The 16,377-nt window shown below is 40.2% G+C and overlaps 1 protein-coding gene across 3 annotated transcripts in view; it reads left to right on the top strand.

Moving 5' to 3' along the window:
• CPQ (carboxypeptidase Q) overlaps positions 1-16,377 on the top strand; it is a 560,471-nt gene that overhangs the window by 448,987 nt on the left and 95,107 nt on the right. The gene's annotated exons all lie outside the window — the stretch shown is intronic.

Below are 16,377 nucleotides of genomic sequence, written 5' to 3'. Positions count from 1 at the left end.
GTATGTAGACAAAAATTCGAATTTTTAAAACTTACCAAAACCTTTCAAAGGAGGTTTAAACTGGTTTCATAACATGAGTTATTTTGAGGCTAGACAGAATATTCATTACTAGTTTAAAAAAGAGTCTAATTTACTTTGAGAAATTTCTATAGTTTCATTTAATGAAACTCATCCTCATGAAAGTACACATGATCCTATCTTCAGTTCAGTTCAGTTCAGTCGCTCAGTCGTGTCCAACTCTTTGCAACCCCATGAATCACAGCACGCTAGGCCTCCCTGTCCATCACCAACTCCCGGAGTTCACTCAGACTCACGTCCATCGAGTCAGTGATGCCATCCAACCATCTCATCCTCTGTCATCCCCTTCTCCTCCTGCCCCCAATCCCTCCCAGCATCAGGGTCTTTTCCAATGAGTCAACTCTGCATGAGGTGGCCAAAGTATTGGAGTTTCAGCTTCAGCATCAGTCCTTCCAATGAACACCCGGGACTGATCTCCTTTAGGATGGACTGCTTGGATCTCCTTAGAGTCCAAGGGACTCTCAAGAGTCTTCTCCAACACCACAGTTCAAAAGCATCAATTCTTCAGTGCTTGGCTTTCTTCACAGTCCAACTCTCACATCCAAACATGACCATTGGAAAAACCATAGCCTTGACTAGACTGATCTTTGTTAGCAAAGTAATATCTCTGCTTTTCAATATGCTATCTAGGTTGGTCATAACTTTCCTTCCCAGGAGTAAGTGTCTTTTAATTTCATGGCTGCAATCACCATCTGCAGTGATTTTGGAGCCCAGAAAAATAAAGTCTGACACTGTTTCCACTGTTTGCCCATCTATTTGCCATGAAGTGATGGGACCAGATGCCATAATCTGAGTTTTCTGAATGGTGAGCTTTAAGCCAACTTTTTCACTCTCCACTTTCACTTTCATCAAGAGGCTTTTGAGTTCCTCTTCACTTTCTCCCATAAGGGTAGTGTCATCTGCATATCTGAGGTTATTGATATTTCTCCTGGCAATCTTGATTCCAGCTGTGTTTCTTCCAGCCCAGCATTTCTCATGATGTACTCTGCATATAAGTTAAATAAGCAGGGTGACAATATACAGCCTTGATGTACTCCTTTCCTCATGAAAGTACAGATGACCCTATGTTAAATACTTGTAAGTTTGCATTTCAGGAGACTCTGCAGGTATTCACTAACACCTGGGGTTGTGTGATGCACCTCCAAGCCCATCCCTGGCATGACTGGATGGTATTTTCCCCTCCAAAGCTCTGGAAGACTTTATTATGCCCCACAGAACTAAATGGGAGACAATAAAACTGTTATATCCTTTGAATTGAATAGGAAAGGTCAAAGGGAAAAGAATGCAATAGTAGAGGAGGAAAGTGCTTTTTGAAAATTGTTCAATTTTTCCATATAAGAGAAAATACTTTGTTCCTTTTAATAGATCTGGAGATGCAACACTAGAGATTTTTTTTGGTTAGACTTACAGAGAGAAAAGAAACAATCAAGAATTTTGAGAGATCCTATTTCCCAAACAAATATGTACTATGTTCTTACTATTTACAAGATGTTATTATAATCACTTGCATCTGTATGATCATTTGTAAGTCTGAATACTTTTTCATAGACACTGGTAATAGTAATGACCCTGGCAGTTGTCAGACCATGTACTGCTTTCCTTATTTGATATTTGAAAAAATAAGGCTCAAGAGAGTAAAAAAAAAACCATGTTACACAGCATGGACATGCGCTCCAGAGCCTGAACCTGAACCTAGCTCTTCTGTCTCCAGACTTGAGCCATAATCATTTCTCTGTGTACTTACATATAGGATTTACATACATTTGTGTGTACATTTATCTGCTTGTCACAGTCTGAAGCATATACATACCAACTTATTAGGCATGCTGGACACAAAAGCTTTAGCATAGTCAGTGAAGCAAAAGTAGATGCTTTTCTGGAATTCCCTTGCTGGCTCTATGATCCAACGAAAGTTGGGAATTTGATCTCTGGAATTTGATCTCCTCTGCCTTTTCTAAACATAGCTTATACATCTGAATGTTCTCAGCTCATGTATTGCTGAAGCTTATCTTGAAGGATTTTGAGCATAACCTTGCTAACATGTGAAATGAGCAAAATTGTACAGTACTTTAAACATTCTTTGGTATTGCCCTTCTTTGGGACTGGAATGAAAACTGACCTTTTCCAGTCCTGTGGCCACTGCTGACTTTTCCAAATTTTCTGACATATTGACTACAGCAATTTAACAGCATCATCTTTTAGGATGTGAAATAGCTCAGCTGGAATTCCATCACATCCACTAGCTTTGTTCGTAATAGTGCTTCAGAAGGCCCACTTGACTTCACACTCCAGGAAGTCTGGCTCTAGGTGAGTGACCACACCGTCATGCTTATCTGGGTCTTTAAGACAGTTTTTGTATAGTTCTGTGTATTCTTGCCATCTCTTCTTAATCTCTTCTGCTTCTGTTGGGTCCTTAACATTTCTGTCCTTTATCATGCCCATTCTTGCATGAAATGTTCCCTTTATAGCTCCAATTTTCTTGAAGAGATCTCTAGTCTTTCCTGTAAGGAGTATGACAAGGCTGTATATTGTCACTCTGTTTATTTAACTTATATGTAGAGTATATTGTATGAAATGCCAGGCTGCTTGAATCACAAGCTAGAAACAAGATTGCCAGGAGAAATATCAGCAACCTCAGATATGCAGGTGATACCACTCTAATAGCAGAAAGCAAAGAGGAACGAAAGAACGTTTTGATGAGTGTGAAAGAGGAGAGTGAAAAAGCTGGCTTACTACTCAACAGTCAAAAAACGAAGAACATAGCATCTGGTCCCATCGCTTCATGGCAAACAGAAGGGGGAGAAGTGGAAGAAGTGACAGATTTTATTTTCTTGGGCTCCAAAATCACTGCTGATGGTAACTGCAACCGTGAAATTAAAAGACATTTGCTCCTTGGAAGAAAGCCATGAGAAAACCTAGACAGCATATTAAAAAGCAGAGACATCACCTTGCCAACAAAGGTCCATACAGTCAAAGCTATTGTTCATTCAGTAGTCATGTACCGATGTGAGAGCTGGACCATAAAGAAGGCTGAGTGCCGAAGAATTGATGCTTTCGAACTGTGGTTCTGAAGAAGACTCTGGAGAGTCCCCTGGACTGCAAGGAGATCAAACCAGGCAATTCTAAAGGAAATCAACCCTGAATATTCATTGGAAAGACTGATGCTGAAGCTGAAGCTCCAGTACTTTGACCACCTGATGCAAGGAGTTGATTCATTGGAAAAGACCCTGATGCTGGGGAAGATTGAAGGCAAATGGAGAAGAGGGCAGCAGAGGATGAGATTGGTTATATAGCATCACTGAGTCAATGAACCTGAATCTGAGCAAACTCCAGGAGATAGTGAAGGACAGGGAAGGCTGGCATGCTACAGTCCTTGGGGTCACAAAGAGTCAGACATGACTTAGAGACTGAACAACAGCAATGCTGGGTGCAATAACACATGAATGGATGAATGGAGAAGTCACGTCTAAATGCTTAGTTTAAAACACATATAGCGCAGAATCATATTTTATTGTATTTTGGAGTATAAAGGTCAAGGGATACTGTATAATCATGCAGACATTAGCTGTCACCAATAACATTAGCTGTCACCAATAGTTCTCAATGTTTTATACTCACCCTTTCTCTGAAGACTGTAAAAATAAATATATTTATTTGTTCCTGAGGTTAATTCTCTAAATCCTGTTACAATGATATAAAAAAATTTTAATATTCACTGTAATTTGCTTTTAGTTTGGGGCATTTTCTAAGTAATGTTTTAGCTAGACAATAGATAGAATAAAAAAAATGCAAAGAGAACTCTTAGTGATACAAAAGTCTTCACACTAATAAAAGTTAAAATCATTTCACTGTTTACTGGATGCTTGGGGCTAGTGCACTGGGACAACCCAGAGGGATGATATGGGGAGGGAGGAGGGAGGAGGGTTCAGGATGGGGAACACATGTATACCTGTGGTGGATTCATTTTGATATTTGACAAAACTAATACAATTTGTAAAGGTTAAAAATAAAATAAAATTTAAAAAAATAAAATAAAATTAGCCAACACACACAAAAAATAAATAAATAAAAGATTGACTTCAGATCAGAGAATGTCCTGGGTACCACCTTAGGACATCTTCCAAACATTTCTCCAAAGAAGACATACAGATGGCCAACAAACACATGAAAAGATGCTTGACATCACTAACTATTATAGAAATGCATATCAAAACTGCGATGAGATATCACCTCATACTGGTCAGAACTCTCATCACCATAAAATCTAAAAACAGTAAAATGCTGGAGAGGATATGGAGAAAAGGGAGCCGGCCTGCACCGTTGGCAGGAATGTAAGTACAGCCACTGTGGAGAACAGTATGGTGTTTCCTTAAAAAACGAAAAATAGAACTACCCTGTGACCCAGAAATCCCACTCCTGAGCATATACCCAAAGAAACCATAATTCAAAATGACTCATGCGCCCCAGTGCTCATCGCAGCGCTGTTTACAATAGCCAGGGCATGGAAGCAGCCTAAATATCCATCACCGGAGGAGTGGTAAGGAAGATGCGGCGCCCTTATACAGTGGAATGTTACTCAGCCATAGAAACAAACAAAACTGGGCCATTGGTAGAGATGTGAATGGACCTAGAATCTGTCATGCAGAGTGAAGTAAGTCCGAAAGAGAAAAATATATTTTAACACGTGTATGTGGAATCTGCCTCTAATCTTGCAAGAAAGGAAAATGAGATGAAAACTCTGATCCTTGAGAGATGGATATAGTATATATATTTATCTGTTTACATCTTTTGTACATGTGTTGAGCTTAGACACCTAGGAAAATATACTGAAACTCTCCACAAATGGAGTTCAGCTTACTTGCTCCAAGATAGCTGTGCCTGGAACACTAAGTCAGGAGGATACACCAGGGTGGATCCCTGCTTATGTTATTTTTACAGATTTCCAAGGGCAGAGATTTCACTCTGTCAGTATTTTTTTAGCATTACCATACAATAAGCATATTGCAGGCCGTGTCCACTTAGCAACGTCTTAGTTTAAGGATATAACTTAGAATAGCAGAGGAGCACTTATAATAGAAGTTAGCCATGAGATCTCCACTAGGTCTCCAAAAGTTAGTGTACCCTAAGCCTTCCCTGCCTTAGTAATCTCTGTGTAAAACACTAAGGAAGGAAAGACAAATTGTGGAGTAGGGGATGAATTGTGCATTGCGAAAGAGGAATTTAAACATTATTTACAAATTAAACTCAAAGAACACATTCTTTAGCACTTGTTCTGTTTGTTCATTTGTTTTGTTTTTAAGTAACGGGGATCTAATTTATTCTTTCCTTGGTGGGGAGATAAAATAATTTATACCTTCATTATGTTCTTTTCTTCATAATTGAGACCTCAGTTTGTTACTGCTTTTGGCAAATTGTACCTGCCAGAATAGATTGGTGTCTGCTCTTCTTCACTGAAAGGTGCCTGACCAAGAGCTGCCTCTCTTGAGTAGTTCAGTCTTCCAAAGTCTAATACAACAGAAGTGGAAAGGAAAGTGAAAGGAAGGATATGTTCAAGAGTGTATCACATCTTTAGAATCTAAAACACTAAGTCTATTGGCTTGCACTAGAGCTTGGCAGAAATACTGGCCACCCGTGTGATTTTTATCTTCACACTCATTTAGGCAATTACCTTGACATGGGACACAGTAGTGATGGTTTCCATTGAAAGGCTCTATTTAAACATCTTTTTTTCTGAATCACTGAGATAAGAATGGAACAAATGAAGATGGAAAAAATAATTGCTGGTATATAAGGTTTCTACTTCCAGTTCTCTTAAACTGTGTTAATGCCTAATTAATTACATTCCTATTGTACAAAAATATTGAGAATGCAAATATAATTTCTCAGCGAATTATTTCATTATATTGAAGTGACACACATGAAGTAATAACTTAATGTGGTTTTCATAAGAACCAGCAGTTGTGGACTTTCACTTAAAATTTTCAAGTGGAATGAAATGCACTTTTCTCATGACTACTGTGATTAAGTAAAAGTGCCTTCTATATTTATGTGTATAGTACTACCTTATTTTAGCAAATATTTATCATTGAAGTAGGGTAGTGAGGTTTATGCGAGTAAATTATTACTGACAGTGAAACCCAAGGAATGTAAAGGGATATGGCTGCCAACAGCTGCAAGAATCTGGACTATTCCTCTTTCTCAAAACACGGCTCCAGCAGTTGATGTACGAATAGTGGTGGAAGAGAGGTCCTTTTACATAAAAAAAAAAACAAAAACCCTCAACCACTCACACCTCTTCAGCTAGAACAGCAGAATATCAAATACTGTAGTCTCAAATTTAAGCTGTAAAATAATGGTGGGGCCTGAGAGAGGGGAGAGAAAACTGGAGAGGGACTTGGTGGGGTTGATTGGAAGAGATTTGATTCTCCATTTATTTGATTTAAGGGTTATCAGTTTTAAGGAGTGCAATTAGAAATAATAAAGCTTTTTCAGGAAAAAAAAATATGTACACGTGTGTGTTCTTGGTCCTTTCCAACTCATTGTCACCCCACGGACTGTAGCCCGCCAGGCTCCTCTGTCCATGGGATTCTGTGGGCAACAACACTGGAGTGCATTGCCATTTGCTTCTCCACGGGATCTTCCTGACCCAGGGATCAAACCCACCTCTTTTGCACTGGCAGGCAGATTCTTTACTGCGCTACCTGGGAAACCCCTCAGGAAAAGTAAAACTACATTAAATGTACAGTTTTTAAAAACTGACAATAGGGTACAGTATCTCACACTTTTGTAGTTCTCGCCAAGTCTAAAGATGGCTCTGGATACACTTTGGCCCTGAGCAGTGAGGCCTCAAGTCTGGTGAGAGGCCATGTGGTGGAACCTGTGCTACTCAGGTTGATGAGGGGCTAACAATGGCCTCTTACAGTTGACAGTTCAATTATGAGGCATATTGAATAAAGGATTTCCTCTGTATTTTCAGTTGGGCTAAGGTTGTTTTTTTCTTCCATTTAAGAATTTTAATATTTCTGAAAGTCATACAATTTCTTTTGAAAGTCTAAGGAAGTTGTCAACAAATTGTTCCATACCTGAGTAGAGGCCTCCATGATGCGTGTTTGGTAACACCCATCTTCGCTAACCCTGAACACTCTAGGATTTAGCCTGCTGCTGCTGCTGCTGCTGCTAGGTCGCTTCAGTCGTGTCCGATTCTGTGTGACCCCGTAGACGGCAGCCCACCAGGCTCCCCCGTCCCTGGGATTCTCCAGGCAAGAACACTGGAGTGGGTTTCCATTTCCTTCTCAAATGCATGAAAGTGAAAAGTGAAAGGGAAGTCACTCAGTCATGTCCGACTCTTAGCGACCCCATGGACTGCAGCCTACCAGGCTCCTCCATCCATGGGATTCTCCAGGCAAGATACTGGAGTGGGGTGCCATGGCCTTCTCCGAGGATTTAGCCTGAACATCTGTCAATTTCTACTGCCTTTCATTGTTTTGCTTCATATATGGAAATCAGTCTTCTGTATACATGAAACAGGAATTTTAGTCAATAATGAGGGGCTAATATTTTAAATTTAGGGATCTGTGTTGATACTAATGCAAATAACCAAAGTGTAAAATGAAATCTCAGAGACCCTTTGTGTGTGATGATGTTTGTTCATAGATAATGACAACTAATAAATGGCATAATTTGTTTATTTGCCTGGAATTTGGCAAGTATCTTATGGAATGTATCAATAACAAACTGTTAGTCACTCAGTAGTGTTCGACTCTTTGTGACCCCACAGACTGTAGCCCGCCAGGCTCCTCTGACCTTGGAATTCTCCAAGCAAGAATACTGGAGTGGGTTGCCATTCCCTTCTCCAGGTTGCCATTCCCTTCTCCAGGGGATCTTCCCAACCCAGGGGTCAAACTAGGTCTCCTGCATGGCAGGCAGATTCTTTGCCATCTGAGCCACAAGGGAAGCCCCAACAATCAATAACAAGGTGCATTCCAATTTCCAAAATGCTAAAATAGGAGAAAAATGTGATTCTTATAATCAAGGAAATTTGGTGTTTATCTGTTGACTTTTACAGTGGTAGAAATCAGATCAGATCAGATCAGTCGCTCAGTCGTGTCCGACTCTTTGCAACCCCGTGAATCGCAGCACGCCAGGCCTCCCTGTCCATCACCAGCTCCCGGAGTTTACTGACACTCACGTCCATCGGGTCAGAGATGCCATCTAGCCATCTCATCCTCTGTCATCCCCTTCTCCTCCTGCCCCCAATCCCTCCCAGCATCAGAGTCTTTTCCAAAGAGTCAGCTCTTCACTTGAGGTGGCCAAAGTACTGGAGTTTCAGCTTTAGCATCATTCCTTCCAAAGAAATCCCAGGGCTGATCTCCTTCAGAATGGACTGGTTGGATCTCCTTAGAGTCCAAGGGACTCTCAAGAGTCTTCTCAAACACCACAGTTCAAAAGCATCAATTCTTTGGCGCTCAGCCTCCTTCACAGTCCAACTCTCACATCCATACATGACCACAGGAAAAACTATAGCCTTGACTAGACGAACCTTTGTTGGCAAAGTAATGTCTCTGCTTTTGAATATGCTATCTAGGTTGGTCATAACTTTCCTTCCCAGGAGTAAGTGTCTTTTAATTTCATGACTGCAGTCACCATCTGCAGTGATTTTGGAGCCCAGAAAAATAAAGTCTGACACTGTTTCCACTGTTTCCCCATCTATTTCCCATGAAGTGGTGGGACCGGATGCCATGATCTTCATTTTCTGAATGTTGAGCTTTAAGCCAACTTTTTCACTCTCCACTTTCACTTTCATCAAGAGGCTTTTGAGTTCCTCTTCACTTTCTGCCATAAGGGTGGTGTCATCTGCATATCTGAGGTTATTGATATTTCTCCCGGTACCAAAAAAAATCAGAAAGCTAGTATTCAAGTAGCTTCTTGGTTCCTAATTTACCTTAGATAGTCCACTTTCCACCCATTGTCCTGCCATAATTATTAACCTTATGCTCTTAAAGGAGTCATTGGTTTGGGTGATCATTTATATAACTGTTCTATGTATTGGACACTTGGTGACACCAACAGTGACAAGTTTCAGGAGAACTGAATAGTTTGATATACAATATATCTATAAATACATATAATAAATTCATATAATCTTCAGGAAAACCTTGTTAAATCAGTCGTTCCTTTGCTGAAGAGGATACAAAGCTCAGTGAGATTAAACGGCCTGCCAAGCTCATTCAACTTTATGTTACGGAACCAAGACTCCCATCCAGATGTCCAGGGCCAGTGAATTCTAGTGATTTTATTAATAATAACAGGAATGATTACCATCATCATCATCACCTTAATTGTAAAGCTATCACTTACCCAGTGGAGGTTGGTGGCTATTGTTTGTTTCATTGACCACTTTGGCAATCTGGTGAAGACTATGGACATCTTTTCAAGAACTATTTTTTAAAGCATAAAATAAAATGCATAGTATTACAAGGATATGAATTTTATTAAAATACAGTTACCAAATTTTTAAACTAAATATGTGATATTTTTATATTTTTAAATGCATAAAATAAGATCTTGAACTGTTATCTATGATTGTAATTTTAAAGAAGTGGTGAGCATAAGAATTATTTTGATATTTCTACAAGTCTAACATGATATGAAAATATCTGTGATGTCTACTTGGTGACAAAGTGGCAGGTTTTGCTAATACTACTGTGATTTGTTACTTTCATTCATAATTGAAGGAAATTCTAAATTTCAGTTAGAGGATATTGAAAATAAAAATATACTTTTTTCCCACTCAAGTGGGACCACCTCCAAATTTATGAACTCCCGAGGGATTCTAGGTTGAGAACTCTTGGTTTGAATAAATTGGCAAAATAACTATTATTATCCCCATGATACAACTGAATAAACTGAGGCCCAGAATATTCAGTAATGTGCCTAATATTTTTCACCCAATAGCCAAGAAGGGTGTCAAGTGATGTTAGCATCTATGCTAATATCCTCTGGCTCCCCAGTGGCAATCACTATTGAGATGGGAACTCAATAGCATCCACCCCTCTTGGAGACAGATGACCCCATCAGGATTAAAATCACTTGCACCTTCTTCAAACACCAATGATATCCTTGGTGAAGATTGCAGATAACCAAAGAGAAATTTGGGGCAAGGTCTCTGTGCCTGTTTTTATTCAACTTTCCTCCAAGCATTTTTAGTGTTCGGTCTCCCCCTGAGTGGTCCTCAGGTGGCTTTTCAGAATGATCATTATTTCCGATGTATTTGATGCTATTTTCTACCATTGCTGTTTTCCTCTCCTACCTTTAGGTGATTACTGCTGTTGCTTATTACTATTCTCGGATGAGGGAAATTGTTTTTCTACACCTCCCCTAGCTCAATATAGATACTTAGTTTGGATTTTTTTCTGTAATTGCTGTAATTCCTTAGCCTCTTTTTATCTAAACTATACCTATTAAATTATCTTAACTCTTCTCAAAGCTAAATTGCCTCATCTGTTTATTATTTTTCCTTCATTTTGTCTGAATACTTTAAAACTTACGAAGTATGAGAGGCAATTGTTAGAGCTCTAAGTAGTCCCAGGATGCATTTATTAGTTTCTGTAATTGAGTCTTACCGATTACACCATGTATTATTGGCTTCACGTTGTACTAACTCTATCATAACAAACCTTAAAATTTCTTTTAAAAATTATTTAATATTTTAAAAATTCTTTGTGCATGCCCCCTTGGCAGTTCAGCTGGTAATTGCTCATTCTTCCTCTTCCTGTTCATGGTGGCCATTTTATTTTGACAAGTCTTGCACATTAGGATTTCTCAACTTTGATGGTGAAATGCCCATGACATAGGGTCTGCTAAGGATGTCTTCTAGCACTGTTTTCACCTGAGAGAGATTACTTTGGCCGTACAGCTTTGTGAATAAAAGTATCTTAGTATTCAATTATTGAAGGAATCTTAGAACTTTCATTTGCAGTTAGGTAATTGAAGAGCATTTTTTATTGCTATTAGTTTATATAGCCTTATAGGAAGGATTTGTTTTTAGCCCTTATAATAGATGTTATAAAACTTTATATATTTGAAAACTTTATAAAATATACCCCTTCATGGATCACAGCCTTGTCATGGTGAAGGGGCTTGCGTAACTCAAGCTATAAGCTATGCTCTGCAGGGCCACCCAAGACAGATGGGTCATAGTGAAGAGTTTTGGCAAAGCGTGGTCCACTGGAGAAAGAAGTGGTAAACAACTCCAGTATTCTTGACTAGAGAACCTCGTGGACAGTATGAAAAGGCAAAGAGATATGACACTGGAAGATGAGCACCCTGGTCGGAAGGTGTCCAATATGCTACTGGAGAAAAGTAGAGGGCAAGTACTAATAGCTTCAGAAAGAATGAAGCATCTGGGCCAACGTGGAAATGATGCCCAGCTATGGATGTGCCCAACACTGTAAAGAACCATGTTGCAAAGAAGCCTCGAATGTTAGGTTTGTGAATCAAGGTAAATTGGATGTGGTCAAGCAGGAGATGGCAAGAGTGAATATCAACATCTTAGGAATCAGTGAACTAAAATGGATAGGAATGGGGGATTTTAGTTCAGGTGACCATTATAACTATTACTGTGGACAAGAATCTCTTAAAAGAAATGGAGTAGCCCTCAGAGTCAACAAAAGAGTCCAAAATGCAATACTTGGGTGTAACATCAAAAACTGTAGAATGATATTGATTCATTTCCAAGGCAAGCCATTCAGCATAACAGTAATCCAGCGCTATGCCCCAACCACCAATGCCTAAGAAGCTGAAATTGACCAGTTCTATGAAGACCTACAACATCTTCTAGAGATAACACCAAAAAAGATGTCCTTTTAATCATAGGGGGTTGGAATGCAAAAGTAGGAAGTCAAGAGGTACCCAGAATCATAGACAAATGAAGCAGGCAAAGTGACCTTCCAATACAAAATGAAGCAGGGAAAGTCTAACAGAATTTTGTCAGGAGAACATGCTGGTCACAGCAAACACCCTTTTCAACAACCCAAGAGATGACTATACACGTGGACATCACCAAATGTCAATGACCAAATTGACCAAATGGTCAATACCAAAATCAGATTGATTGTGTTCCTTGCAGCCAGAGATGGGAAAGGTCTATACAGTCAGTAAAAACAAGACTTAGAACTGACTGTGGCTCAAATCATGAACTCCTTATTGCAAAACTCAAGGTTAAATTAAATAAAGTAGAATCCCCATGGACAGGGGACCCTGGTGGGCTATAATCCATAGGGTCACAAAGAGCCAGACACAACCGAAGCAACTTAGCATGCGCACATACACAGGGAAAACAAGTAGACCATTCAGGTGTGACCTGAATCAAATCCCTTATGATTATACATAAAGATGACAGATAGATTCAAGGGATGAGATCTGGTCGAGAGAGTGCCTGAGGAACTATGGTAGGTTTGTAACACTGTACAGGAGGCAGTCACTAAAACCATCTGAAAGAAAAAGAAATGCAAGAATGCAAAGTGATTGTCTGAGGAAGCTTTACAAATAGCTGAGGAAAGAAAAGAAGTGAAAGGCAAGGGAGAAAGGGAAAGATATAGACAGCTGAATGCAGAGTTCCAGAGAATAGCAAGGGGAGATAAGAAGGCCTGCTTAAATGAACAATGCAAAGAAATAGAGAAAAACAATAGACTGGGGAAGACTAGAGATCTCTTCAAGAAAACGAGATATCTAGGGACCATTTCATGCAAGGATGGACACAATAAAGGACAGAAACGGTAAGGACCTAAGAGAAGCAGAAAAGATTAAGAAGAGGTGGCAAGAATACACAGAAGAACTTTACAAAAAGGATTTTAATGACCCAGATAACCACAATGATGTGATCACTCACCTAGAGCTGGACATCCTGGAGGTGAAGTCAAGTAGGCCTTAGGAAGCATTACTACAAACGAAGCTAGTAGAGGTGACCGAATTCCAGTTGAGCTATTTCAAATCATAAAAGATGATGTTGTTCAAATGCTACACAAATGTCAGCAAATTAGGAAAACTCAGCAGTGGCCACAGGACTGGAAGAAAAAAAAATTCATTCTAATCCCAAAGAAGGGCAAGCCTCCAATTAAAATAAATTAATTTAAAAAAAAAAAAAAAGAAGGGCAATGCCAAAGAATGTTGAGACTACCATCCGTTTGCCCTCATTTCACACGCTAGCAAGGTTGTGCTCAAAATCCTTCAGGCTAGGCTTCAGTGGTACATGAACTGACAAATTCCAGATGTACCTGCTGGGTTTTGAAGAGTCAGAGGAACCAGAGATCAAATTGCCAACACTTATAGGATCCTGGAGAAAGCAAGGGAGTTCCAGAAAAACATCTACTTCTGCTTCATTGACTAAGCTAAAGCCTTTGACTGTGTGGATCACAACTGTGGAAAATTCTTTAAGAAATCAGAGTACCAGACTCCCTCACCTGTCTCCGGAAAAACCTATATGCAAGTCAAGGAACAAACAGTTCCAGACATGGAACAATTGACTGGTTCAAAATTGGGAAAGAAGTATGATTTATATGCAGAGTACATCATGCAAAAGACCAGACTGGATGAATCACAAGCTAGAATCAAGAGTGCCAGGAGTAATATCAACAACCTCAATGATACCACTCCAGTGGTAGAAAGTGAAGAGAAACTAAAGAGCCTCTTGATGAGGGTGAAAGAGAAGAGTGAAAAATCTGGCTTGAAACTCAGCATTCAAAAAACTGAGATCATTGTCTGGTCCCATCACTTCATAGCAAATAGAAGGGGGAAAAGTGGAAGAAGTGACAGATTTTATTTTCTTGGGCTCCAAAATCGTTTCAGATGGTGACTACAGCCGTGAAATTAAGACATTTGTTCCTTGGAAGAAGAACTATGACAAAACCTAGACAGCATATTAAAAAGCAGAGACATCACTTTGCCAACAAAGGTCCATATAGTCATAGCTATGGTTTTTCCAGTAGCCATGTACAGATATGGGAGTTGGACCAGAAAGAAGGTTGAATGCTGAAGAATTGATGCTTTTGAATCGTGGTGTTGGAGAAGACTTCTTGAGAGTCCCTTGGACTGCAAGGAGATCAAACCTGTCAATCCTAAAGGAAATTGATTCTAAATATTCATTGGTAGGACTCATGCTGAAGCTGAAGCTCCAGTACTTTGGCCACCTGATGGGAAGAGAAAACTCACTGGAAAAGACCCTGATGCTGGGAAAGATTGAGGGCAAAAGGAGAAGTGGGCAGCAGAGGATAAGATGGTTAAATAGCATCAGGGACTCAATGGACATGAACTTTACAAACTCGGGAAGATAGTAGAGGACAGAGGAGTCTGGGTCCCTGGGTTCACAAATACTGAAGGCGGACTAGAACTGAACAAGGCTGAATAATCCAGGTGAGAGATTATAATAACATGGACCAGTGGATGGGGTGAGAAGTTGTTAGCCTCCAGGGATATTTTAAGGGAAGAGCCAACAGGATCTGATGGTGAATTGTATATAGAATGTGAGAGAAAGGCGACCAGTGTGACCCCACAGTTGGAAGCCTGAGCAACTCGAATGGGAGGAGTCGGTTAGAAGGGTCTGAGGAGGTGATAAGGAGCTCAGTTTTGGACATGTTAAGTTTGAGCTATCAGACATCCACATGGAGAGGTCAAATACATGGCTCAGTAAAAAAGACTAGAGTTTAGGGGAGAAGTCTAAAGGTAGTCATGGTTATGGAGTTTTCTCCATATGTATCAACAGTACTACTTTCCTTCTTTTGGTACCTCTGCCTCCTGTCCATTGGAAACCCAGCTTCCACGCTTTCAACAGAGGGATGCTATCTTTGCCCTCCAGAGGATTTAAGAGCCTCTAGTCCCCAGGGCTATGGGCTTCCCTGGTGGCTCAGCCATAAAGAATAACCTGCCAATGCAGGAGACATGGGTTCGATCCCTGGGTGAGGAAGTTCCCCTGGAGTAGGAAATGGCAACCCACTCCAGTATTCTTGCCTGGAAAACCCCATAGACAGAGGAGCCTGGTGGGCTACAGTCCATGGGGTCTCAAAGAGTGGGACATGACTGAGTGACTGAACAAGTCTGTTGAGTTAGCATTCTCCATAGGTCTCCTTCATCCCATCCTTATCAAAATCATTGGAAATCACTCTGTCCGGGCTATTCTCTCCCTACTCCTGATTCAGTTTCCATCTCTCTTTTCCTTCCCCCAGGGCCCTCATAGCCACTGGCCCCTTAAGGCATTTGGATGCTCCACCATTCCATTCAACAACTCAGTTGATTTTGTTTGATTGAGATGGTTTTGTTCAGCCTTCTATGAGGTTCAATTCAATCGTCTATGGACAACTTGAGGCTACTTTAATCATAAAACCAAATAACTAGTAACTCTTGCCCCCAGATTCTTACTGGCCAAGATAATTTCTTTCATTCTTTTGGTGAAGAATTCTGGAAATTCAAGTAAGCAAGTAATTGGGCATTTCACCATATCTGAAGGTGCTTTTTGAGAATGTTTTTTAGATTTGCTCCTAAACCCATGTCAGCAGAAGAGGGTTCTAACACATGGGCAAGATTACAACCAGACTTTTTAATTTTTTAATGATAAAAATTCAATACCTTTCCACATATCCAAGTTATATATAAACATATGAATCTTCTTTGAATCAATAATATAGAATATCCACTCATTCAACACATATTTATTGAGAACCTATTACATGTTCTTCGTGTTTCAGGTACCCTGTCATTAAGGAGTTCCCTGTAATTAGGGAGCCTCAGTTCAGTTCAGTTCCGTCACTCAGTTGTGTCCGACTCTTTGTGACCCCATGGACTGTAGCACACCAGGCCTCCATGTCCATCATCATCTCCCAGAGTTTACACAAACTCATGTCCATTGAGTCAAGGATGCCACCCAACCATCTCATCCTCTGTCGTCCCCTTCTCCTCCCACCTTCAATCTTTCACAGCATCATGGTCTTCTCAAATGAGTCAGCTCTTCACAGCAGGTGGCCAAAGGATTGGAGTTTCAGCCTCAGCATCAGTCCTTCCAATGAACACCCAGGACTGGTCTCCTTTAGGATGGACTGGTTGGATCTCCTTGCAGTCCAAGGGACTCTCAAGCATCTTCTCCAACACCACAGTTCAAAAGCATCAGTTCTTCAGCACTCAGCTTTCTTTATAGTCCAACTCTCACATCCATACATGACTACTGGAAAAACCCAGGCTTGACCAGATGGACCTTTGTTGGCAAAGTAATATCTCTGCTTTTTAATATGCTGTCTACGTTGGCCATAACTT

This window comes from Bos taurus, chromosome 14, assembly GCF_002263795.3.
Source record: "Bos taurus isolate L1 Dominette 01449 registration number 42190680 breed Hereford chromosome 14, ARS-UCD2.0, whole genome shotgun sequence".
In the NCBI taxonomy this organism is placed as follows: domain Eukaryota; kingdom Metazoa; phylum Chordata; class Mammalia; order Artiodactyla; family Bovidae; genus Bos; species Bos taurus.
The sequence above is the reverse complement of the archived record's forward strand: the minus strand, read 5'-3'. Positions and strand labels throughout refer to the sequence as shown.